We start from the raw sequence: 25,784 nt of genomic DNA, 5'->3' as shown, positions 1-25,784 counted from the left end.
AATAGCTAGCCATGATTTCTTTGTAGTATGTAGGTAATACAAGACTATTAAGGTATATTGCTTATAGGATTTTCATCATGTTGACGAAGGGAGTAAATAAAAACAAGGCATAAATCCTCCAAGTGATAAATTGTGAATGTGATATGTACACCAGTTACTATCTGACACGTAAACTCAAGTATTTTTTAGGCATTCTCGTAAATTGTTCCACATTTCCTCCTTTGGCGTTCGCCTTTCTGGTTTCTATGGTTACTCTGAGGAGAGGCAGTATATTAGGGGGCAACCGCACTAAAAAGGAGATAAGTCACCGAGCAAGTGGTTCCGCGGTTTGATTCACGTACCCTGTGAGCTTGCATTCGGGAGATAGTGAGTTTAACTCCACTGTCGGCAGCCCTGCATCCTTCCTACTCCTAGCCCTTTCCTGTCCCATTGTCGCCATAAGACCTATCTGTTTCGGTGCGACGTAAAGAAGATTGGTTTTTTAAAAGACAGATGCTTTACTGCGATAACGCATTGTCTTATTGGCGGTAATGCACTATTTAATAATCATAATGGTGTTATTGGCTTTACGTCCTACAAACTACTCTTTCGGATTTTGGAGACGCCGAGGTGCACAAATTTTGTCCTGCAGAAGTTCTTTTACGAGCCAGTAAATCTACCGACACGTAGCTGATGTATTTGAGCACCTTCAAATTCCACCGGACTGAGCAGGATCGAACCTGCCACGTTGGGGTCAGAAGGCCAGCGCCTCTACCGTCTGACCCATTCAGCCCGCCGTAATCTTCTGATATGTACTGTTTATGAACCGTTAATCTTGCCAAATAGACCATGATCCATTCGAGGATGACGTTACATCCATAGTCTTTCATGTGGGCAGAGATTTCTTTCCTATTATTTCACTGCCTACCAGTGGCGGCTCGTGGGGTGTAAGTTTTTTGCAGCCCAACACACGCCCGTGTGCAGTAAACGTGTACATTTTGAATAGGTGTGTTGGATAATCTAGCTAGGAAGAAATCATGTATCGGGGTGATGCTTTGGGAAGATAATTTTATTATGGTATCATCCACTGTATCATTTTCAAGCACTTACTTTAACAAGCAAAATATAACTATATAATTAACTAAAAAAGCAAATATTACTCACATTCAGTAACGTCTATTGCTTGTATGTAAAATCTATTCTTCGGTCATTTGAAGCAGAAAACTTGGCAATGATGTCATCTTAAAAGGGCATTGTATCCATCAAGTCGTTGAGCAGTGACTTCTCCTGGGATATGGTTGCCAGCGCCGTCAGCCTCTCCGGGGATGTTGAATTCCTTAAGTAGGTTTTTATCCTCTTAAAGCACGAAAAGATTTTTTCTATTAAGGAGTTGGTAGACGGTATAGTATATAATGCACATGCTTCTTTGAACAGGTCCTTGAGTTCATTCTTACTGAGCGACAGAATTATTTCCTCCAAACTGGTATTCTTTTAGGTAGAATCAGAATACATACATTGAAGTTCGCTTTTTAACATGTGTGTTTCATACAGTATATTGTGGAATAAGAGATTTTTAAGTTCTCTAGAGCAGCAAGATGGAGGATTTTAGAAAATTCTTCAAACTTAGAGATTCAAATGAATCGGTTCTTCAGAATGAATCAGATTCCCCATCTCTAACGGACTGGTTGACAAAAGAAGTACGCACATAAACATTAGTAGTAGGAGTGAACAAATTTGAGCTTCTGCATATCTTGAAATCTTGTATCTATTTCTAGGGAGACTAAATCCAATATCCGAAAATAAAGCACTCGATACATAAGAAAATTTCATGTTCTGTTTTTAAACCAGAATGTATTTTTACTTCAATTTTGGTTTTCTTCTCAGTCATATGAAAATAGGTTTTAAACGTTTCCTCATTCCTTTATTTACAGTTCATTCACAATTAATCCGCCGCACGGCCACGATTCACATGATAACAGTGGACATTTATTTTCGCTATAAAAGAATACTCCGTACACCACAACTTCAAATTTATAACAAGCTTCTTCTTACAGCTGTTGAAACAGTAGCCACAACTCTCGCGACAAAACATGCTAGTAAATTTGTCTTTGTTCGATTGTGTTTTAGCGTTTTTTAGCGTTTCTTAAACGAATAGATTTTAAAGAGAAATTATAGGGATGCAGAAAATAATAGACAATTATTTTGAGAAATATTAGTGTAGCCGGGCTGTACCTGATGCACTTAATAAGCCGCTACTGCTGCCTACTACAGAGAGTGAGTGACCTGCCAAAAGTTGCTATCTAGCGAGTATGGCTTGCGAACATAATGAAAATCGTGAGGAATGTTGTTAAGAACAATGGAAGTTCAAAAAACCGTAACGCAGTATTTTCTTTGTCACGGTTGATTATTTCATAGTCAGGTGATCACGTTTACATTTGGTTTCATATATTTTACAAATATTCCTTCAGTAAATAATAATTAAATGTAAAGAACTGATGGTGAGCTGCTGTCAATATTCACTTTCGAATTGCCACAAAAATGTTCATATATACTATAAATTTCAAATTCGATTGTCGTCTAATTTCAGACGGTAGCTTCTTAAGGATTAGTCGGACAGTGGTGTAGCACTTTTTCTGCTGTAACCTCTAAAAAGGATATTACTCTAGTTAAAATGCTAGCGATTACCTACAACCTTTCATTTCTTGTAACTTGTAAACTTGTAAAGCAGTAGCAGTTATAAATAACATAACGGAAAGGTTCATCTGAGTCCATAGTTTCACTTTCGGCTCTCCGTCACGTGGTAGTGGAATGAACGAATCATTTTGGTGAATCGATGCAAATGAATCGGTTCTTCAGAATGAATCAGATTCCCCATCTCTAACGGACTGGTTGACAAAAGAAGTACGCACATAAACACTAGTAGTAGGAGTGACAAAAGACAGTAGTAATGCCAAATGAGGTGCAGTATCTGCAGTAGCTACCGCGAAAAACAAAAACTATTGTCGGGTGCAAGCCAAGTTTCTTGCAGAATGATTATGTACGGTGATGTTTCTGTTAGGAAGATTTTCAGTTCATGTTATTTTTTTCATATAACTCTAGCATTCCATTGTAGAATTCTCATTGTCTTGAGTGAAAAGTAGTTGGAGGCTTTGACGTAATTGGCCAATCACAGGCAAGATATTGGGTTGATCTTTAAGTAAGTGTGTAATGTGTAACATGAGCGTATGAATGATATGTGGGACTTGTTCCTTTTGTATAGTGGGGGGGGGGGACCAGCAATACGGTTTGTTGTGCCGGTTGCAAGGGTATGAGTTGTCTCGACATAGATGGGAGGGACTGAGCAGGGAAAATGGGGGATTGCTGATTCTGAGTCGGTACTTGCCGTGGTAGATGATATGTCTGAAGAAGGTTCAAATGTCCGATTCTATCATATCCTGGGTTTGGTTTAGGAGGCAAATCCATAACAATAACTTGAGTAAACTTCCGCTTACACGGAGCTTCAACTGTAAGTGGAGATGCATGTGCAGGGAGGGTAGGGAAATTCTGAAGATTATCATTTGGAGCAGTCTATGTGGTATATAAACGGGAAGCAGCCTCAGAAAGTGAGATATTCTTTAAACACATTAATTTCTTAACGCCGACTTGTCGCTTATGTACTTCACACTCGATGGAACCCGTGACATGATTTAGGTTGCAATGTAAACATTGTAGTACATTAGACATACCGTCAGCTGTGGCGTGGTTCAATGCACAGTTCCGACATCTAAATGTGAAAGACTGGCAATTGCGAAGAGTATGGCCATATCTTTGGCATTTAGAACAAATAATTGTATAAAAAATGAAGGGAGTAACCACTAATATCACTTGCTAAATATTTTGGGAGGTTTTTCACACAAAAAACTATTTTCACCGATCCTGTAGGCACATATACTATGTTGCCATCTTGTAGGGTCTTTCTAGTTAGTCTCTGTACAGATTGTATCTTTATGTCACTTTTGATGAGGGCTAATATGTCAGCTTCAGCAAGATCTTTATCTACACCTCTAATGATGCCAATACGAAAGATGTTTGAATGCGGTATGAATGACTGGAGCTTATGTGATTTAAGAAAAGTGTTTTGCAAAAATGTTTTGGCATGCGTAGCAGATTGAAAAGTTCGCTGTATTCTGTTTCTACCTTTAGGCCCAATAGATAGTACCGGAAATTTACTTTCATACATGAGTCTACCTACCTTCAGATTTTTTATTATGGACACTCGGGTTTAGGCTTTAATTACAAACGAGCCAATAGGCCTGTTGTAATGCGAGTTATACCAATACTTTCCTTGTTTAATTCTACATTAGCGTATATAAGACACATTGTTTTCGACGTTCGTTAAATATTTTTTATTAGTGGTTGTAATAAATATTTCCCGGGTTTTAGGCTTCTTCTCTAGGAAGCGCTCACTTAGGAATATATACAAGTAAAACTACTTGTCAGATGGTAATGAAATTTTTATATGTTATAACCACATATATATTCGTAGTGTAATACTCAAGTTACAATTTTTTCAACCAACCGGAAAAAAATTCTTATCATTTTTCTAAAGCAACTCTTTCTCAGCCCAGGATAAACGTACAGCAGCAACCTTGGGCTTGTTTTGAAGCACTCAGTCATGGATATCAGAAACTACAACAACTGTAACCGTAAAGTGTGGTACCGGATTATGAAGAGTAATATTGAAAGGAGGTTTTGTGTACGCCGGACCGTGCGATTAACAGCAAGCCGGGTATTGAAATCGGGCGCAGTGTCGCCGCGTTCAGTAGTAATCACGCGCGCAAGGAACACAGTACACTCGCCCCGGCAGTTGGGAAACGGAATGCCCGTGACCTTGGTTTGTCCGCAAGCTATTTTCAGTTGTTCTATATTCTGCATGTTGTCCACGTCACTTCAAGATGAATCCGAGACCGCCGTTATCAGAGGGTGAACTTGCAATGATTTTGAGTACTATTTGTTTCTTTCAATGTGAGGGAGAAAAGTAGGGGACAAGAGGTTCCTTGTGTACCAGAAGGTGGCAGATTGTCTTGGATTATCGCTGTAGTCAGTGGAGAGAATAGGAGCCGCTTCAAAAGAAAATGATGGAAATACATCATCCAGGTCAAGAAAGAAGCGGTGTGTGAGACCGGGGAGTCCGAAAACCCATCTCGATGATTTTACTTTGGGCACAATACGAATAAATATGTACGATTTTTGTATGAATAAGATATTTCCCACAATTAAAAACCTCCGGGTGAAACTGTTAGAAAATATGGCGGATTTTCCTGATATGTCAATTTCTACGCATTTTAAAGTCGTTCTAAGCTTGGGCTTCCGATTCGTAAAACTAAACAGGAAACAAGTGTTAATGGAATATGTGACAGTTGCTGCATCCCGACATACCATCCTTAGACAAATTAGAGACTCAAGAGAACAGGGCTACAAGATCTTCTTTACATACGAGACCTGGTGCGGACAGAGCCATACTATGAAATATGGGTGGCAAGAAAACGTGGTTGAAGATTCAGAAAACAACTTTGACGACTATAATCTGTACAGAGGGTACATTCAGGAAATTTATGGATGGTGTGGAGGGTTCAAAACACCGTCTGGAGTTGGGAAACGCATCATAATTTTACACATTCGAAGTGAAGAAGGATATCTTGACGGTGCAGAACTTTGTTTTATTGACAAGAAAGGAAGTGGTGAATACCACAATGAGATTCTCGACTCATTATGAAGAATGGTTCACGAAAGTCCTGAGTTTATTGCCTCAAATGTCGACTGTCGTTATACTGTAGATCAAGCTCCATATGATGCGATGGTCCATCCTTCATCTATAAACGCGAACATGTCATGGCTGAAACCTGAAATTTCATCTGGGATAACATTATAGAATATATCACTACCGCCTGGAGTTGACGATTATAACAAATGAACTAAATCAGAGCTGATTGTCCATGCCAGGACTTATTTTCAAACACCGGTAAAGAAGCTGGAACAACTGACTACTCTACTCTACAAATACATGTGGTTATAACATATGAAAATTGCATTACCACCAGAGAAGTATTTTTCCTTGTATATATTCCTAAGTGAGCGCTTCCTAGAAAAGAAGCAAAAAATCCGGGCAATATTTATTACAACCACAAATAAAAAATATTTAATGAACGTCGAAAACAATGTGTTTTATATACGCCAATATAGAATTAAACAAGGAAAGTATTAGTATAACTCGCATTGCAATAGGCCTATTGGCTCGTTTGTAATTAAAGCCTAAACCCGAGTGTCCATAATAAAAAATCTGACAGTACACAGAATCATTCTTTCTCAACTACCACAGTGAAGGAACTAATCCATTTTCCTCCTTTTGTGTTGAGCTAAAGTTTTTTTTGTGAGAGTTTATCATTAACATCACTTATAAAATTATTAATCAGGATATTGCTAACAGTACCTAGGAGAGTTTTCTTCATGAATGTTGATGGATATAGCTGGCAATCATGTCCAGAGAACAGTCCAAGTGGCAAACACTTCAATGTTACCAAAATTAACACAGCCTTCTGGTTCTGATGATGCAAAAATTCTTCTTTGAAGTTGGTAATAAGTTTATTCATCACTATAAATGCAAATGCTGAACATTTGACAACAACGGTCCGTCAATGATATTTCCCTTATTAATCCTCGTATCAAAATGATGAATATGAGAAAAAAAGGTTTTGAAATTGATTTCAATTAAGGCAGGTAGATTTCCATTAAGTTTGGTTGTGTATATTTCATAGGGGTGCAAATTCCCGGTTTCGGTTTCGTATAACCCTCCAGTTTATTCAGTGATTTAGAAACAATATTGGCTCTAAAATCTACCAAGGACAGGTGGATTCTAAGTATGAAGTTTGGTAGAAATATATCCAGTAGTTTTCAAGTTATAGACACACAGACAAACAGACAAACAGACAATCACACGAGCAAACTAACAAACAGACACCAAAGCTAAAAAGTATGTAGATGGTCATTATTACACCTGAAACAGATAACTGTACGGAAATTTCTCCAAAATAATCAATGTACAGACACATGGTCAGTACGATTTTATTTATATAGATTTTAAGTTTTGTGCTCTTATTTGCCTCCTTAATCGTCATATACAACATTTTGACAACTAATTATCCTGAAATGTGAGTATTTGAATTTACTGGAGTTGTTAAACATTTGCCTTCCATCCATAAGAAGTGCATTAACTTTTCGAATTGGAGCCAGTTTTCCGGGTCCTATCACGAAGAGCGCAAACCGTCAATGTGTCCACCATTTGTCTGTGGTAACAGCAGTGACTGTCCCTTATTATCTCTAGTGTATTTGGCTGGAAGTAACTCGCTATTTCAGTCGCTTTGATCCCTTAGGGTGCAACATAATTGTATATTATACTAGCTGATATACCCGTGCTTCGCTACGGGATTCTCAGAAAGACTGACTTCGTAGACTTCCTAACTAAAGTCAACATAGGTCATTGCAAACACGTCAGTAGGAATGTAGGGATTAAAAGCAATGTTATCATACAAAATACTCGATCAAGTGAAAAACAGCACGTTTTCTCACTTTTAACGGACAGTACTACGGTGCCCATCTAACAGTCCAAAGTTCCAGAGCTGGAATGGCCAGGCCGCAGACTGCCGTGAACACTCCTGTGCTATTGTTCCGTGAAATATGCAAACTGTTCATTCCAATCAGTGCCTCAGAGTAGGGATTGAATAGCTCGAATGCTATTATGAACCAGTGTGTTATGTACCAGTAGTATCAGAAAATTTATGAACCAGAGGAATGGCATGCTAAAGAAGAAAGTTACCTAACTCCTCAGCTACTTCCCGCCAATATTCAGGCAGGCTGTTACACTCGGTACGACCGGGCGAGTTGGCTGTGTGGTTAGGGGCACGCAGCTGTGAGCTTGTATCCAGGAGATAGTGAATTCGAACTCCACTCTCGGCAGCCCTGAAGATGGTATTCCTTGTTTTCCCATTTTCGCACCAGGCAAATGCTAGGGCTGTACCATATTTAAGGCCAAGGCCGCTTCCTTCACACTCCTAGCCCTCTCCTCTCCCATCGTCACCGTAAGACCTATCTGCGTCGGTGCGACGTAAAACGAATAAAAAATACTCGGTTCGCAGCAGTAATCCTATCTATCGGGAACAGAAGACACAAAGTACATCACAACAAGCAATGGTCAATGTAATGTTACTGTTGATCAATTTTATGAGCTTTTTATATTGTAGGCCTTCACAGTTTTCTTTCGAGTCTGTGATATTAGGACGTCTTATAAAATTATTTATAGCGTAGAGTGTAGTTCCTTATTCTCCGAATTTACATACCGATTTTCATTAAATTCTGCTTACCCATGTTCTTGTGACTCGGCGTAGATGTGGACTTATTAACAAAAATCCAAATCCATGAATATCTCTGTATTCATAGTCGGTAACAATCTATAAGACATAAATGATCGGAAATTTAATACTATATAACTTTAGTTATTTAGTATTTATCGATACGACCACTAATAACATAACATTTGAGAACTAAATTTTAGGCCTTACTTTAGTTATGTAGTATTTATCGATACGACCACTAATGACATATTTGAGAAGTAAATTTTAGGCCTTCCCCTAAACTACCATTTCATTCAGCGTGAATAAAATTATTTACGGCCTAGATTATAGCGACTTATTCTCCAACTTCGAATACCGATTTTCATTAAGATAGGAGCACTAATAACATAAATATTTGAGAATTAAATTTTACGCCTTCCCTAAACTACCATTTCACTCAGCGTGAATAAAATTATTTACAGCCTATATTGTAGCGACTTGCTCCCCGACTTTGCATACCGTTTTTCATTAAATTCCCTTCAGCCGTGATGCGTGTACATACATACATACATACATACATACATACATACATACATACATACATACATACATACATACATACATACATACATACATACATACATACATACATACATACATACATACATACATACATACATACATACATACATACATACATACATACATACATACAGATAGACAGACAGACAGACAGAAATTACGGAAAGTTAAAAAGTGCATTTCCTTGTTACTTGGGACACGACTGATCCAGAAATACCATCCTGTTTTAAATTCTGAGCAATGTACAGACAAAACACGTATTATATATATATATATAGATATAAAGTTACCTATTTGTTAACTGTGTGGGCTGGAACACGAGTCAAGTAACGATAGACCGCAATCCAAGACACGGACGATGGTCTCTTCTGATTGGCCCAACCACTGCCAACCCATCGACTTGGCCATAACCCAGAACCGCAACGTCATGAGATGGGAACTCACAGTCCACACTCTACAAGTGTATCGGAATTATTAAATTCAACTTTATAGTACGGCTCCATGGCTAAATGGTTAGCGCGCTGGCCTTTTGTCACAGGGGTCCCGGGTTCGATTCCCGGCAGGGTCGGGAATTTTAACCAGCTTTGTTTAATTTCACTGGCACGGGGGCTGGGTGTGTGTGTCGTCTTCGTCACCAGTTCATCCTCATCACGGCGCGCAGGTCGGCTACTGGAGTCAAATCAAAAGACCTGCGTCTGGTGAGCCGAACTTGTCCTCGGACACTCCCGGCACTAAAAGCCAACAATACACACATTTCTCGCATCACGGCACACGGAAAATGAAAACGACTTAATTCATGCCATAATTGAACGAGAGAAGAAGAAGAAATCCCAAGAAATGGCCCAATAACTTTATCAATGCAATGGATTCCAGTTTTGAGAATGGCAAAGACAAATGACAATGCTTATAGTGTTGCAGGTTTCGAACACAGTACATCAGAAGATAGGCAAAATTCTTATTTTTATTTTGTCTAGCAAAGTTGTCTGAATACAGGGTCATTTCTTGTATTTTATGGATAGTAACTTAACAAATTCAAAAAGGTAAGAACCAATTTCATTAGCCCCCTAGTAGCTAAATCTTAATGCTAGAAGAAACAATATACCGAGTAAGTTGGCCTTGCGGTTAGGGTCGCGTAACTCTGAGCTTGTATTAGGGTGATAGTGGGTTCGAAGTCCACCGTCGGCAGCCCTGAGGATGGTTTTCCGTTGTTTACTATTTCCATACCAGGCAAATGCAGGTACTGTACCCTAATTAAGGCCACGGCCGCTTCCTTTCGAATCCAAGCCCTTTCCCATCCGTTCGTCACCGAAAACTTCGTTGTGTTAAACTATTAGCAAAGGAAAAAATCGAGTCCGAGCTGAAGGTCAGTTCTGAAACAATGTGCGATCGGTCCTCCTACTGTAGGGAATTTGACGAGGATTGGGCTAGACCTAATTCTGTATGAATTGGAGGAGTAGCAGTTCTAGTGGAAATAGACAAGGCAAAATTTTGGAAAAGGAAGAATAGCTGTGGCCGTCGAGTGGAAAGTCAGTGGGCTTCTGGCGACTTTGAAGGTGACAATAATAAACTTAAGAAAATGGAAATTGCAACACCATGAAGGCATTGGTCATTTGTGTTGATTTTCAAGATATGGAACGATGTCATGTGGGTATGTAAACGATCAAAGTTTCAGACCCATTGGATTGTTGCTACAGGCCTCCCCACGTGATTGGTCGCGGAGGAATTAACTCCAGTATACGGACTCTGGTGTAGCGTAGTTGACTTGGAGTCTGTGCAGTGAAGTGTTCCCCGTCAAACATGCCTCGACGACAGGGAAGAGCACGCTATCAACAATTGTCGCCGTTTGAGAGGGCTCGGATAATTGGGCTGTGTGAGGCTGGATTATCGCTAAGGACTGTCGCTGCACGTGTTGGCCGACAGACATCTACGGTACAACGTGTATGGCAGCAGTGGTCAAATGAACGTATCCACACTCGTAGACCTGGCACAGGTCCAGCGCGACAGACAACTGTGAGAGAGGATCGCCGCATCATTCGGATGGCCCGGATGGAACCCCATGCAACAGCAGCGTAAATTCGAGCAGCTGGGGCACCCCACGTTACACAACAAACAGTTGGTAATCGCCTGCGTGCAGCTGGCTTACGAGTCCGTGTCCCTGCAGAAGGTGTTCCATTGACCCGACAACAACGACGTGTAAGGCTGGCCTGGTGTCGAGAAAGATCGACATGGGTCGACGAATGGCATAGGGTCGTCTTTAGTGATGAATCGCGCTTCTGTCCTGCCCGCAGTGATCGCCGGAATCGTGTGCGCCGACGTACCGGGGAGAGGGGCCGCCCAGATCTTATTGTCGAGAGGCACACAGGGCCAACACCAAGCATTATGGTATGGGAAGCTATTGGCTTTAATGTGAAATCACAATTAGTGCTTGTTGAGGGGACTATGACTGCTCGACAGTACGTTGATAGGATACTCAATCCAGTGGTTGTCCCTATGATGGCGAACATTGCTAATGGGATGTTTCAGCAGGACAATGCCCGGGTTCACACTTGACGCATCTCCAGATAATCTCTCCACATCACAACCTTAGAATGGCCCGCCTGATTCCCGGACCTCAGTCCTATTGAGCATGTGTGGGACATGATTGGTCGAAAACTGGCCAACCGTCCTCAGCCACCCACAACTCTGGAACAACTGACCCGTGCAGTGCAGCAAGCATGAGCCACAATTCCTCAAGAAGCGATCCAGGGCCTTATTGACTCCATGCCTCGACGAATTCATCAATGTATTGCAGCTCGTGTGGGGCACATCGTGTATTGATTGTTGTCGAAACTTGCGGTCAGAGGGACCTGAAAGTGTAAACATCGAATCACAACCGAACACTCATCCTGCATGTTCAATTGCAGCAATGTAGCACCACTCTTTCTGGGTGTTGCAGTTTCCATTTGCTTCAGTGTAATAAGTTCTTCGTTTTGCCCGTGGAATCTCGGGGCAGTGCTACGTTACTGGCCATTATTAACGAAAACGTATTTTCTGGGACTGCAATGATTTCGGACCCTTGGAGATTATTATTTTAAGAGGAAAGTAGAACGAAGCAATCATCCTCACTGTTGGTAGGCTTACAACTGCCTGCAGGACGAGGAATTTTGCCATCTGAAAGTGGACCATTTAGTCGAATATGTGACCCATTGCGTGGAAAGAGACCCGAAGTCGGCATTGGAAATTTTACGGGGAGCTGAACAACGGCGTATAGGATGTAAAAAATGCATTTCTATGTGTTTAATTCTTACGCTACTTATGGATATACTTAACCAACTAAGTTACGCATGAATTTCAGTATTCACCACTCGAAGTCATGAAAACTTCGTAGAACTGGTAAGAAAATGAGTGATAACTGTAATTGGGTTTTTCTCAAAAGACAGTTTTCCTAATAGCAACAGTCAATAATTTAATATCTTTTGATGTATTGCACCTAGAAACATAAACTCTTTTTTAAAATGCTCAGTATCTTATGTCGAATTTCTATCAATCACTACTGATCTGCATTTAGGGCAGTCGCCCAGGTGGCAGATTCCCTACCTGTTGTTTTCCTAGCCTTTTCTTAAATGATTGCAAAAATATTGGAAATTTATTGAACATCTCCCTTGGTAAGTAATGCCAATCCCTAACTCCCCTTCCTATAAACGAATATTTGCCCCAATTTGTCCTCTTGAATTCCAACTTCATCTTAATATTGTGATCTTTCCTACCATCCAAACTTATTCGTCTACTGATGTCCTCCCACGCCATCTCTCCACTGACAGCTCGGAACATACCACTTAGTCGAGCAGCTCGTCTCCTTTCTCCCAAGTCTTCCCAGACCAAACTTTGCAACATTTTTGTAACGCTACTCGTTTGTCGGAAATCGCCCAGAACAAATCGAGCTGCTTTTCTTTGGATTTTTTCCAGTTCCTGAATCAAGGAATCGTGGTAAGGGTCCCATACACTGGAACCATACTCTAGTAGGGGACTCACCACAGATAAATATGCTTTCTCCTTTACATCCTTACTACAACCCCTAAATACTCTCATAATCATGTGCAGAGATCTGTACCCTTTATTTACAATCATATTTATGTGATTACCCCAATGAAGATCTTTCCTTATGTTAATACCTATGTATATGCAATGATCCCAAAGGGAACCTTCACCCCATCAACTCAGTAATTAAAACTGAGAAGACCTTTCCTATTTGTGAAACTCCCAACCTGACTTTTAACGCCTTTATCATCATACCATTGCGTACTGTCCATCTCACAACATTATCGAGGTCATTTTGCAGTTTCACAGTCTGTAACTTATTTGTTGCTCTATACGGAATAACACCATCCGCAAAAAGCCTTATCTCTGATTCCACTCCTTTAATCATATCATTTTTACATATAAGAAAACACAAAGGTCCAATAATACTGCCTTGAGGAATTGCCCTCTTAATTATTACAGGGTCAGATAAAGCTTCGCCTACTCTAATTCTCTGAGATCTAGTTTCTAGAAATATAGTCATCCATTCACACACTTTTTTGTCTAGTCCAATTGCACTCATTTTTACCAGTAGTCTCTCATGATCCATCCTATCAAATGCCTTAGAGAGGTCAATCATGATACAATCCATATGGTCTCCTGAATCCAAGATATATGCTATATCTTGCTGGAATCCTATAAGTTGAGCTTCATTGGAATCGCTTTTCCTAAACTCGAACTGCCTTCTATCGAACCAGTTATTAATTTCGCAAACATGTCCAATATAATCAGAAAGGATGCTTTCCCAAAGCTTACATACAATGCATGTCAAACTGACTGACCTGTAATTTTCAGGTTTATGTTTATCACCCTTTCCTTTATAAACAGGGGCTACTATAGCAACTCTCCATTCATTTGGTATGGCTCCTTCATGCAAACAATAATCAAACAAGTACTTCAGATATGGTACTATATCCCAACCCATTGCCGTTAGTATATCCCCAGAAATCTTATCAATTCCACCTGCTTTTCTAGTTTGCAACTTTTGTATCTTACTGTAAATGTCATTGCTGTCATATGTAAATTTTAATACTTCTTTAGTATTCGTCACCTCCTCTATCTGGAAATTATCCTTGTAACCAACAATCTTTACATACTTGCTGACTGAATACTTCTGCCTTTTGAAGATCCTCGCATACACACTCCCCTTGTCCATTAATGATTCCTGGAATGTCCTTCTTTGAACCTGTTTCTGCCTTTTAAATTACTTATGCATACCCTTCAATTTTGCACAAAAATTTTAATGACTGCTGATTATGCTTGCCATCATTTTATCCTTAGCTGACTTCTTTTCTAGATTCAATTTCTTAGTAAGTTCATTCAATGTCTCCTTACTTCCACAGCCATTTCTAAATCTATTTCTTTCCAATCTGCACCTGCTTCCTAGTCTCTTTATTCTCTGTTGTAATATAGTGAGTCTTTACCATTCCTTACCTCCTTTAAAGGTACAAACCTCTTTTCACATTTCTCAATAGTTGCTTTAAACGCATCCCAGAGTCTGTTTGCATTTTTATTTAGTGGTTTCTGTTTAAATACTCCGTCGTGCCAGTTTTATCAGCCATATGGTACTGCCTAATACTTCTAATTTTAAGACTTTCCTTTCTATGACCTTTACTTTTAACTACGACAAAATAGCTTTGTGATCACTAATACCATGTATTACTTCGGTTTCTGTATGGAACTCATCTGGTTTTTCCAGCACCACGTCGAGGATATTCTTCCCACTACTTGGTTCCATTACTTTCTGAATCAGCTGTCCTTCCCATATTAACTTATTTGCCATTGGTTTTTTATGCTTCCTGTCCAACTGACATTTCTTAAATTGAGATCTACCGCCACAATCACATTCCATTCCATGTCGTTTCCCACATAGCTGATTATCTTATCAAATAATTCTGAACCGCCGTAAAGCGCTACCCTTTCCAGGTCGGTACACTCCAGAGATATCTAGTCGCTTATTACCTTTAGAAATGAGCCTTACACCTACGATTTTATGTATGTTATCTTTAACTTTTTCGTAGCTTACATATGTTTCTTTCGCCAGAATGAATACTCACCCTCCTACCATTCCTATCCTATCTCTACGATATACACTCCAGTTCCGTGAGAAAATTTTTGCATCCAATATAACATTTCTCAGCCATGATTCAATTCCTATTACATTATCTGGTAGGTATATATATTAAATTACCTACTTAATTCTATTCCTTTCCTTACAATACTTTTACAGTTCAACACTAATATTTTTATGTCATCCCTACTTGACTTCCAGACTCTGTACCCTTATCAGCGCTCCTAGACCACCCCGTTTCCCTGAATGTTTCACTATCATATTTCAAAATCACGTTGAATGGGATCACATTCTTTGTCTTGAAAGACTGAAGATTGTGTCTTATCTTCTTCACGCCAATGTTTGAACGTTTCTTCGTCTCTCTGTGGCAATTGCTGTTCAGGCACTTTATGATACTTTCTTCTTCGCGGTAAATCAATGTTGTTATGTAAAGGCTGATTGTCGAATATGGTTGGATACGTCTCGGGTGACATTTTAATATTTATTTCCTAGGGATGTGAACTGGTTCACTAATCTCACCGGGAAATATATATTTGTGGGCAATAAACTTATAATCAGAATGTCTGATTCACACTACAATTTCATTATTTACAGTAAAATTTTCGCGACCAACTGACCGAATACATTTCTCTCGAAGTATTCATCCCTCAGTGAGGGCAAGGAAATCCGAAGAATTGCCGTGATTTGTCTTACATATAGGTACACAACACGATCGATCCATGTTAGCCTAATATAGGCCTGCGTGCACTACATTCTACAACACCACCAATTATAACACTACCACTCAAACACAATGATAAACACTTAACCTATATGGTACCAACTCTATTTGATGGTTGTACGTTCCAACATGGAACAATTAACCTACAGGTATTTCAAGTTTCCGCGAAATGCAGCTAGCGTTTCAGATCTTTATCAGTATTGAAAATTATGAAGTAAGATCACAAGCAAAATCAAAAGTTATTTCAAATTATTAGTTTGAACTCATATCCGCGATCACATTGACCCTGTGCATAGTCCGCGCCCGCGGCCATATTGTCGCTCTTCGAAACCTGTATTGAGGTTTGAGTATTGTAGTTGATTTAATAAATGGTGTGGAGGATTCTTGATAACATTGGCCATGTTGTTGGCCATCGACTCAAACTCGTACAGCGGTATGCGCCCGCTAGGGATGTGTTTGACAGCATGGACCCCTGTCTTACAATGTGATGTCTGTGACGTAACCTAGCGTTTAGAAGTATAAACAGAAAGTACAATAAATAGTTAAAGTCGAGTGTAGTGTAACTTGTTTCACCTTGCATTGATATTATCGTGATTACAGTTTCGGCAACTCTGACACAGTCTGCACGGAGCAGAGTTGTGGTTTGGTGATTTTAACCTCATAGCATGGCACATTGAAACCTATGAGTGTTCCCGATTAGTTCAACAGGTGACTTGCACCGAGAAGAGCTGAAGTTTAGAGATTTTAACCTCAAAGGAAGGCACATTAAAATGCAGATAGTGAACTCAATTTGTAACAGTACAGTTGACATGAATATCATTATTTTATTTTATTTTATTTTATTTTAAGTGCAATCACTTGATTGTGCAGTTTATGAAATGTTTCTTGGAAATGGAATATTTGAGGTTGGGTTATGTTTACTTGAGTGCTTTGTTTATAAATTGAGTATTGTTTCGCGTACGATATTAACCGATATAGGATATGGAAGTCGATAGTTGGAATAACAACAGCATTTTAATGAATGACCTTAGTTTAATGTACGACATTAAGATACAGTTATGTCACATACAATCAGCCTAATACAGTCGAACAAAGAATTTCGTCCGCTGCTGAACCTTGAGTTTATGCATCCGTCTGTAATTCACTTCCTTCTGATGTTGCTTTACATTTTCCATAACAAAGTTGTGCACTGGTGGTATCAACGTTAGTAGACATTTGAGAGCCTTCAGCAGAATACAATGTAGCCGAAAACCAAACGAACAAGCACTTTTCGTTAGATAGTTAGCTTTGGAATGTGAAAATATTAAAAATCAACCTTGTGCCACAACGTTAGAGTATAAACATCGCACCTTTTCTCTATGCTTTAAGCTTTTTATCGATGCCATTAATATCGTTGTTAGAAAAGTACTTGGTTCGCTTTTAAGACCATCAAATTCTCAGTGCCAGCAAGGCGAGTTTTGTATAATTTTATATAAGTAAACTGGAGGATTCTATCTATTTAAACACACAATTTATTCATGAATATTGTGATATTGTCACCAGATAAGCTAACGATGCTCCACCGAAGGCACATAAAACGTTCAAATTAATAGTAAAAAAGACCTAATGCGGAGAAGTGTACCTTGGAATGAATTAACTGAATAGAAAATGAAGTCAATTCATCCATGATGCGAGTGCCAATACCTTGATGAAGTACTAACTTTGTAACCAGAGTCGTTGTTCTGTTGGCCTCCGCGGTTACCAAATGACAACACGTAATTGAGGATACGAGTTGATAAAGGTGCATTGAATCCCACATGACCAAAACAATTGCTTTGGCTATTCTAGTACCGTTATTCAGTTCATCAAATACTTCATGGAGGTCATACAATAGCGAAATAAAGTAATAGACTAAACGCAACAAAATGGTTACACCATAAACCGAGTTCACTATAGCAGACAACTCACATAGCTTATTGAAGATGATTCTCAGCTTTCGTACGGGAATTAAACCTCTACGTATATAATCTCCCTGGGGAATTTGTCCTTCACTGAACGAAAATGTTCTAATGTGAAAGGAGGTAGGTTTTTCCAATTCGTTAATGTGATCTGATAGTAAAGAATTTAGAGTGACAAAATAAGCTTTTAGTAAGAGGATAATACTAGTAAACTGAAAATGATGAAGACAAATTATTGTGTGTGATGTTAAATTAAACACACAGCGATATGTAGCCAGAGGTTTGCAAATCCACAAAATGGAGAATATGTAAAGAACTAATGAATAAAAGAGAAATGCAGCGAGCTCTATGATAATACGGTTTTTCAGTTTCACTTCCCTATTGCCTACATGTTTTGATAACATAATGATCACCTCTGATAATTTATCAAACATGCTTTGTACCTTACTTGAATTAAAAGTTGAGTGTGTAAAGATAGCTGCAAGGGCTACGACGTATGCCGTGCATTCTAGAAGAACATAAATTAGTCTAACTAACTTGATTTTCTGTGTAGAATCAAATGGAAACATAAGGCCAGTTATAATAGAAGTTATGAATCCTACTAAGATAACACATATCATAAAAACGTGATATAATTTTCTATTCAATGAGTATTTTAACACCAATAACCCATTTGTTTCAAGTTCATCATTGTCGAATTCGTAAGGTTCAAGTCCAGTATGCTTCAGCACTTTGTTCATTAAAGATATTGAAATAGGTAAGGCAACTTGACTGCGTTGAATTTTAACATTTAGATTACTTTGTGACATTTTTCATTAAAATGTTGATGAATTACAGTGTCGATTGGATGGCGCAAGATAACTTGACCAGGGCAAGGCGAAGCTTCGATATTTCCTTTCACTGTTTGAGAAAGGAATATATTCTTCTGCTCACTTGAAGGAATAACAAGAATCCTTTAAAAATTCTCCACTCTCACTGAATATATTGTACTGTATATATATATATCAATTTAGATAAAAGCACACTTTGGCTTTTGAAAAAAATAATTGGCGGACTATAAAATTGATACATTATTTCTGGCACTGTACTTAATATTTTGTCGTTTAGTTTCACTTCTGTCTTATTTTTTTGCTAGTGGCTTTACGTCGCACCGACACAGACAGGTCTTACGGCGACGATGGGATAGGAAAGGCCTAGAAGTTGAAAGGAAGAGGCCATGGCCTTGATTAAGGTACAGCCCCAGCATTTTTCTGGTATGAAAATGAGAAACCACGGAAAACCATCTCCAGGGCTGCGACGGTGAGATTCGAACCCACTATCTCCCGGATGCAAGCTCACAGTTGGGCGCCTCTAACCGCACGGCCAACTCTCTCGGTCTTCTGTCTTCTTACAGCAGTTTATTGACGAATTGTTTCCATCCATGAACCTGAAAAATATGCAGGTATTAACATTATTTTACTATCAGGATCTAATTTTATGTGTGGAATAAACATTAAATTCGAAATATATTTCACTGTGAATAGGTATGTGAAATTTTCTTGAAATCCCTTGCCTGTAGAAGAATGTGACTAAAAGGGGAGAATCTCAGGAGCTCTTTGTCGAGCTGAGCAGCTTGTCATAAGATGCTACTGAAAGGGGCCTCAGGGGCTCTTAACTTGGGAGAGTGAGACGGCGACTCTTGAGTCCTCAGCTGAGTTCTGACATTGCTTGCACTTATGCCAGGCTCCTCACTTTCATCTATCCTATCCGACTTCCCTTGGTCAACTATTGTTATTTTCCGACCCCGACTGTATTAGGTTGCGAGGCCTAGATAGTCCTTTCATTCTCACGCTCTTCGTGGCTGGCGCGTATGCAGAAATTATTTTCGGGGGGCGGGGGTATTAAAATTTGAGGTCTTCTATAAAATAAAGTTGGGTGCATCTTGTGAAATTAGAAACTCTAAATTAAAACTTAAAGCTCATGGATTATATTTTCTACGATTACATGTTCTTCTATGTGTATATACAAAAGAGCTAACACATTCAATCTTTCCTGCGCAGTCATATTTTGCAAATAACCTTTTAAATACTTCAAGGCAGGGGCTGTATCTTAATTAAGGCCACGGCCGCTTCCATCTCCTCCTAGTCCTTTCCTATCCCATCGTCGCCGTAAGACGTATCTGCTGTACGTCGGTGCCTAATATTAAGTGCAGAAGTCCATTTGTTCAGGATAATTGATTTTAGAGGAACACTTACATTTATTTCTTTTAATGGAAGCATCAACACAGTGCTGGCAAATACCTAGTTCAAACCAAAAGCAAAACAATGAGCTACCTGAAATCTTCATTTACATGGTTGCCACAACAAATCACAAGTTCTAAACTTCAAAATTTCGGGTGAGGGGGATTTATCCCTCCAATCTCTCTCCCACTCCTCCTTCCCCCGCTCCTCTGCGTACCCACTGCTTAGTTGTCCTCGTCATTCTTTGGCCTACATCTTTGGTCGTTGCCTAATTGTACTTCGACTTTAAACAATCACCACCACCACCACCACCACCACCACCACCACCACCACCACCACCACCACCACCACCACCACCACCACCAATTTTCCTCTGATCAGTATAAAGAGGAGATAGTTGGCTCGATACAATTCTCCTTAAAACAATTATCACTTCCTAATTAACACTTTGTATGTTAATTTCTCACGAAATACACCTAAAAGAATATATCTCCACTATATCGTGCTACGAAATTATTATTCGATGTTATCATGCACCTTAGAAAAGAAATCAAATGCTTTTTTTTTGAAAGTTAGTACTTACGTAGCTAGTTTGTAGAATAATTTAACCAACATTGATTCCTTCGATTTATGTCACATGTTCCTTTACTTTGCAGTAATTCATTCTTTGGCAATTCCAAATCTAGATTTCATTAAATAACTAGCACCCGACTTTTCCTTGTTCCTTTCTATTCTCTGCCCTTCAAGTAATTATGTCGTTGGAATTCCGCTGGCTGTTGTTGTATATTTCAGAACTTGGCACAGGCAACATGGTTGGAAATATTGGCATGAATATTTAAAACTGTACTTATGATATTAACTCTGTACTTTGATGAATTGGTTGGACATATTGGCATGAATATTTAAAACTGTACTTACGATATTATCTCTGTACTTTGATGAATTGGTTGGACATATTGGCATGAATATTTAAAACTATACTTAAGATATTAACTCTGTACATTGACGAATTTGTAAGGTACGAAAAAGTTAAAGATGACAAACACGAAATTCTAGGGGTAAGGCTCATCTCTAAAGATTATAGGCAACTTGATGTCTTTTGAGTGTACAGACCAGGAAAGGGTAGTGCAGACGCTGATTCAGAATGATTTGATAAGATAATCAGCTATGTGGGAAACGATAAGGAAAGGAACGTGATTAAAACGGGTGATCACAATTTACCAAATGTCAATTGGGAAGGTAATGCGAACGACAGAGAGCATGACCAACAAATGGCAAATAAGTTAATATGGGAAGGGCATCTGATTCAGAAAGTGATGGAACCAACTAGAGGGAAGAATATTCTGGATGTGGTGTCGGTAAAACCAGATGAGCTCTATAGAGAAACCGAAGTAATAGATGGTATTAGTGATCACGAAGCTGTTTTTGTGGTGGTTAAAGTTAAATGTGAAAGAAAGGAAGATATAAAAATCAGGACTATTAGGCAGTACCATATGTCTGATAAAATAGGCATGAGGGAGTTTTTAATAAGTAACTATGACCGGTGGAAAACGGTAAATAAAAATGTAAACAGACTCTGGGATGGGTTTAAAGTAATTGTTGAGGAATGTGAAAATAGGTTTGTACCTTTAAAAGTGGTAAGGAATGGTAAAGATCCACTATATTATAACAAAGAAATGAACAGACATAGCTTGGAAAGAAATAGAGATAGAAATTGGCTATGGAAGTAAGAAGAAATTGAAGGAACTTACTAGGAAATTGAATCTAGCAAAGAAGGCAGCTAAGGATAACATGATGGCAAGCATAATTGGCAGTCATACAAATTTTTGTGAAAAATGGAAGAGTATTCATAGGTAATGTACCCATGCTGGGTAATTTAGGACAGCTATTACATAATTCGGTTTCACAAACAGATGTATAGATGGAATTGTTGGATGAGAACCTTCAGAAGTCACTTCCCGGGCTTGAAGTCTCGTCCTCCCTACTTTCATTGCGTCACCGGCTGAACTTACAAAGCATACGGGCTGTGGAATGTTCGAAAAAGAAAACAGGCACTACAGAAGATATAACGAAAGTAGGGTTCTCTATAATGTGAGAGGAATACACTAATATTATTAAATGAGAAGAATCTTCGTTGAAATATTTTCGCTAAACATTTTATTATACTAATAAAATCACACGGTTAGTACACGAGATGATGCCATATTACAACACATAACCAAAGAAATAATCAAGACTGAAGCAATAATTATATATAGTATGCCTTAACGTCCTTTTAGTTTATTCACATTTGTAGTTGTTGCTTGGCATACCTTAAATCATTTGATTAATACGCACTGATACGTGGATTTTATTTGTTTATAACAATGATATTAAATGGCATCTATTACTTTAATAAGCTGATCAAAAATGGATACTAAATTACATCTATTACTTTAATTAACTATAATTAATCATCATTAATCATGTATTTAATTAATTATCATGGTTGTGGAATGTATATATTCCCACAAGTACATTTCCTTTTAAGCACGAGATTGCATCGCCGGAAAACAAATACATGGTCTATTTGACCACGACAATTATATATTACACTGAACATATACGCGTATCGTGGGTTTACCTAAGGAATTATATTCAAAGAAAAATCAACCAACGCTGGTATCGAACCCATCACCATAAAACACTTTGGGGGTAATAAAGCACGTAAACACATTACATAGAAAAATATCAAATATACAGCACACAATACATCTTGAAGATATGGCTTAATCAAGCCATAGTATCAGGTTAAATTCTTCGTTCCAACATGAGTCGAACTCAGGTACTTCAGCTTCGAGGTAAAAAATTGAAACTCTTATCACGAGCTAATTTAATGTGTAAAAATGAGAAGGGGTCTATCCTTCGCTAAATCATAAAATTATCCGCGTTACTCATAACGTATCATTAGAATGGAATTGATAGTGCATTGGCAAATGACAGGGATCCTGCAGGTAAACGCTAGGCTTGTTGGAAACAACACAATCTCCCTCAGACCCTACAAGTCCTTACGTCGTAAATATGTCATTCATGACAATGGCTGTGTGTCAAGCTCTGGGGCTACAAAAACACAAAGTATCCTTATTTCTTTCTTTCTTTTTCTTTCTTTCTTTCTTTCTTTCTTTCTTTCTTTCTTTCTTTTTCCTTTATATCATCTCGGCTCGTTATCAAGTACGCATTCATTTGAGACCCATCACTTTTTATTATTCATTATCTGGCTATATATTCAGCCTAATTCAATATATCACAACAGCCGTAATTATTATAATATTTTATCATTCCAACATCTCAAACATCTCACAAGCTTCACCTTCCCATGTCATACCACTGCATATCAAATCCGTTCTATTAATTTACAGAGAAGACTCCATTTTTACAGGTTATTTAATTCTTCTCACATATCTATATAATTCACATAATACCTCGGTTTGAACATCTACAATGATCATTTATTATTATATGGGATTATAAATACCTGAATCACCTTGAAGCAAACATATTGTTTATATTCAAATTAATGTAAAAATCTTTACCAGATAGTAACATTACGAAGAAGTTATAAATTTAGCTAAAGCGCTACTCTTCTCAAAATATGTGCTTCATATACACTAAGAATTTATGGGATCTATATAATAATAAGCCTGCCAAATATCAATGATTATTCTTAAATCACCTGGAAACCTAATTAAAAATAATAAATAATCTTTTCCCAGTCACACGCGTATAGTGTTCCCTACATTTAATATTATTGATTAAAACATATTAATATTTACAAAATAAAAATTGCTATCGGCATGCAAATCTCGTGGTTTAATATATTCAAATTAAATATACTTATCGAATGCAGGGTATGGTTTGCCGTCATCACGAGGTACACCTTAGATTTTTACACCATCGTGATGAGTGGTCTTCTCTTTGATAGTCCTTGGTTCCTCTTCATCCTAACACGATCCATGACTCGAACTGTGGTCTTCTTAGTTGAATCTCTGGACGTCCCCTGTAGAAATGACTGCAGGCACTTAGGCGCGATTCTTGTAATCTCCTCCAGATCTTGGGTTTCGACGACCACTCACGAACATACAGGCAAAAATGGGAAATCAGTTACTTAACACTGTTTATGTACTTTCAAAGGAATCTACTGGTGATAAGATCCACTAATAATTCTAATAGATTAATGCAAATAGTGGCAAATTTGTAGAAATCACTGTTCATTTCCCCATTAATCACACAGTCTATCACCACGAGTGTCCATGGAGTATGCAAACGGTAATTTTATCAGGAATAATTCTTTAATTTTACTGAACGTCACTCACTATTAAAATGCTTTAGATCGGTCACTATTAATTACTGAACGTATTTAGCTGTCTCACTACCTCTAAACAACCTGATGCGTTTTCCCTTTCACTAATGATTGCATCGTGAGCAGCAACTGACTGTCGTTGATACCTAACAAAAATTAAATGTTGAGATAAGGCTTCTAATCATCTCCATTGTACATTATCCTGTACCACACGGCTTCCAATTTCTTTGAAATCATTTTGGAAAAGGCTAGGAAAGCAACAGATAGGGAATCTGCCATCTGGGCGACTGCCCTAAATGCAGATCAGTATTGATTGATTGATTATTTCGCGATATTTTACATCGCACTGATGTGTTTTTCATCCTTGACACAACACTTCATACAATGATATCCAAGTTCACTCCTAACGTGTGAGTACTGCGGCTACACATATGACAATGGGATACTGTATCTAAGTCCTGGTTCTACTTATAGCATCCGGACTGAATGGTCAGGGGGGAGGTAAATCATGCTCTTGGTTGAAATGAAACTCCGATAAACGGAATCTTTCAGCGACGTGAATATCAAATTATAGCTTATGACCCCTACTTTCTACTGATCTCATACAAACCTAAAACGATCAGTGGATCATTCACAATCTCAAAAGCGTCCTTTTAGAAATTCACGCGTCATGGTTCATCACGCAAGACCTCCCACTTTTTTCCACACGTTGTCAGATTTCAGCAGTCATCTTTAATCTGCGTTCTACTGTATGACAGGTGCCATTACCGATCCACTATTCAAGTATTGCATCTATATTCATCAACAATTAGCATTAAATACATCGGTTCGCATCAGTCCTGACTCATAAATTTCCAGAAATTATCTCAGATGATGGTCTTCTTCTTCTTCTTCCTCTTTTTAGTAAATTATGGTGAAGTGGCACCAATGAATGCGGTGTTGAATTGGTAAAGGACATTTATTTCTCAGGAGTTAACACACCTTAAAATTGAGCCCAATCTCCAGCAACCTACATTTCCACGCGTAGCGTCATCTCTCCTTCTCGCTTGCTCGAAAAGAGAGCGCGATTTCAAGGTTCAGCGGTAATGCGCTATCTTTTTCTCGATACAGCGCAGAAACCTGCTCCCTTCGGGCTGGCGTATCGCAAATCACATCCTGGTTAAGCATGTAGACTGCTAATTACGACATTATATGTCGCAGAATGTTGCGGAAAACGGCACATATAATTGACTAAACCTCCTAACATGCCTATGGCATGGTGATGAACGGTCACAGTACTTTAAGGCAGAAATAGGTTCCAAGAAGGATATTTCAGGAATCATTAATGAACAGGGGAGTGTGTATGCGAGGATCTTCAAAAGGAAGAAGTATTCAGTCAGCAGTATATAAAGATTGTTGGTTACAATGATAATGTCCAGATAGAGAAGGTGACTAATACTAAAGAAGTATTAAAATTTACCTATGGCAGCAATGACATTTACTGTAATATACAAAAGTTGAAAACTAGAAAAGCA

Source organism: Anabrus simplex, chromosome 4 (genome assembly GCF_040414725.1).
Source record: "Anabrus simplex isolate iqAnaSimp1 chromosome 4, ASM4041472v1, whole genome shotgun sequence".
NCBI lineage: Eukaryota > Metazoa > Arthropoda > Insecta > Orthoptera > Tettigoniidae > Anabrus > Anabrus simplex.
Note: the sequence above shows the minus strand (reverse complement) of the source record.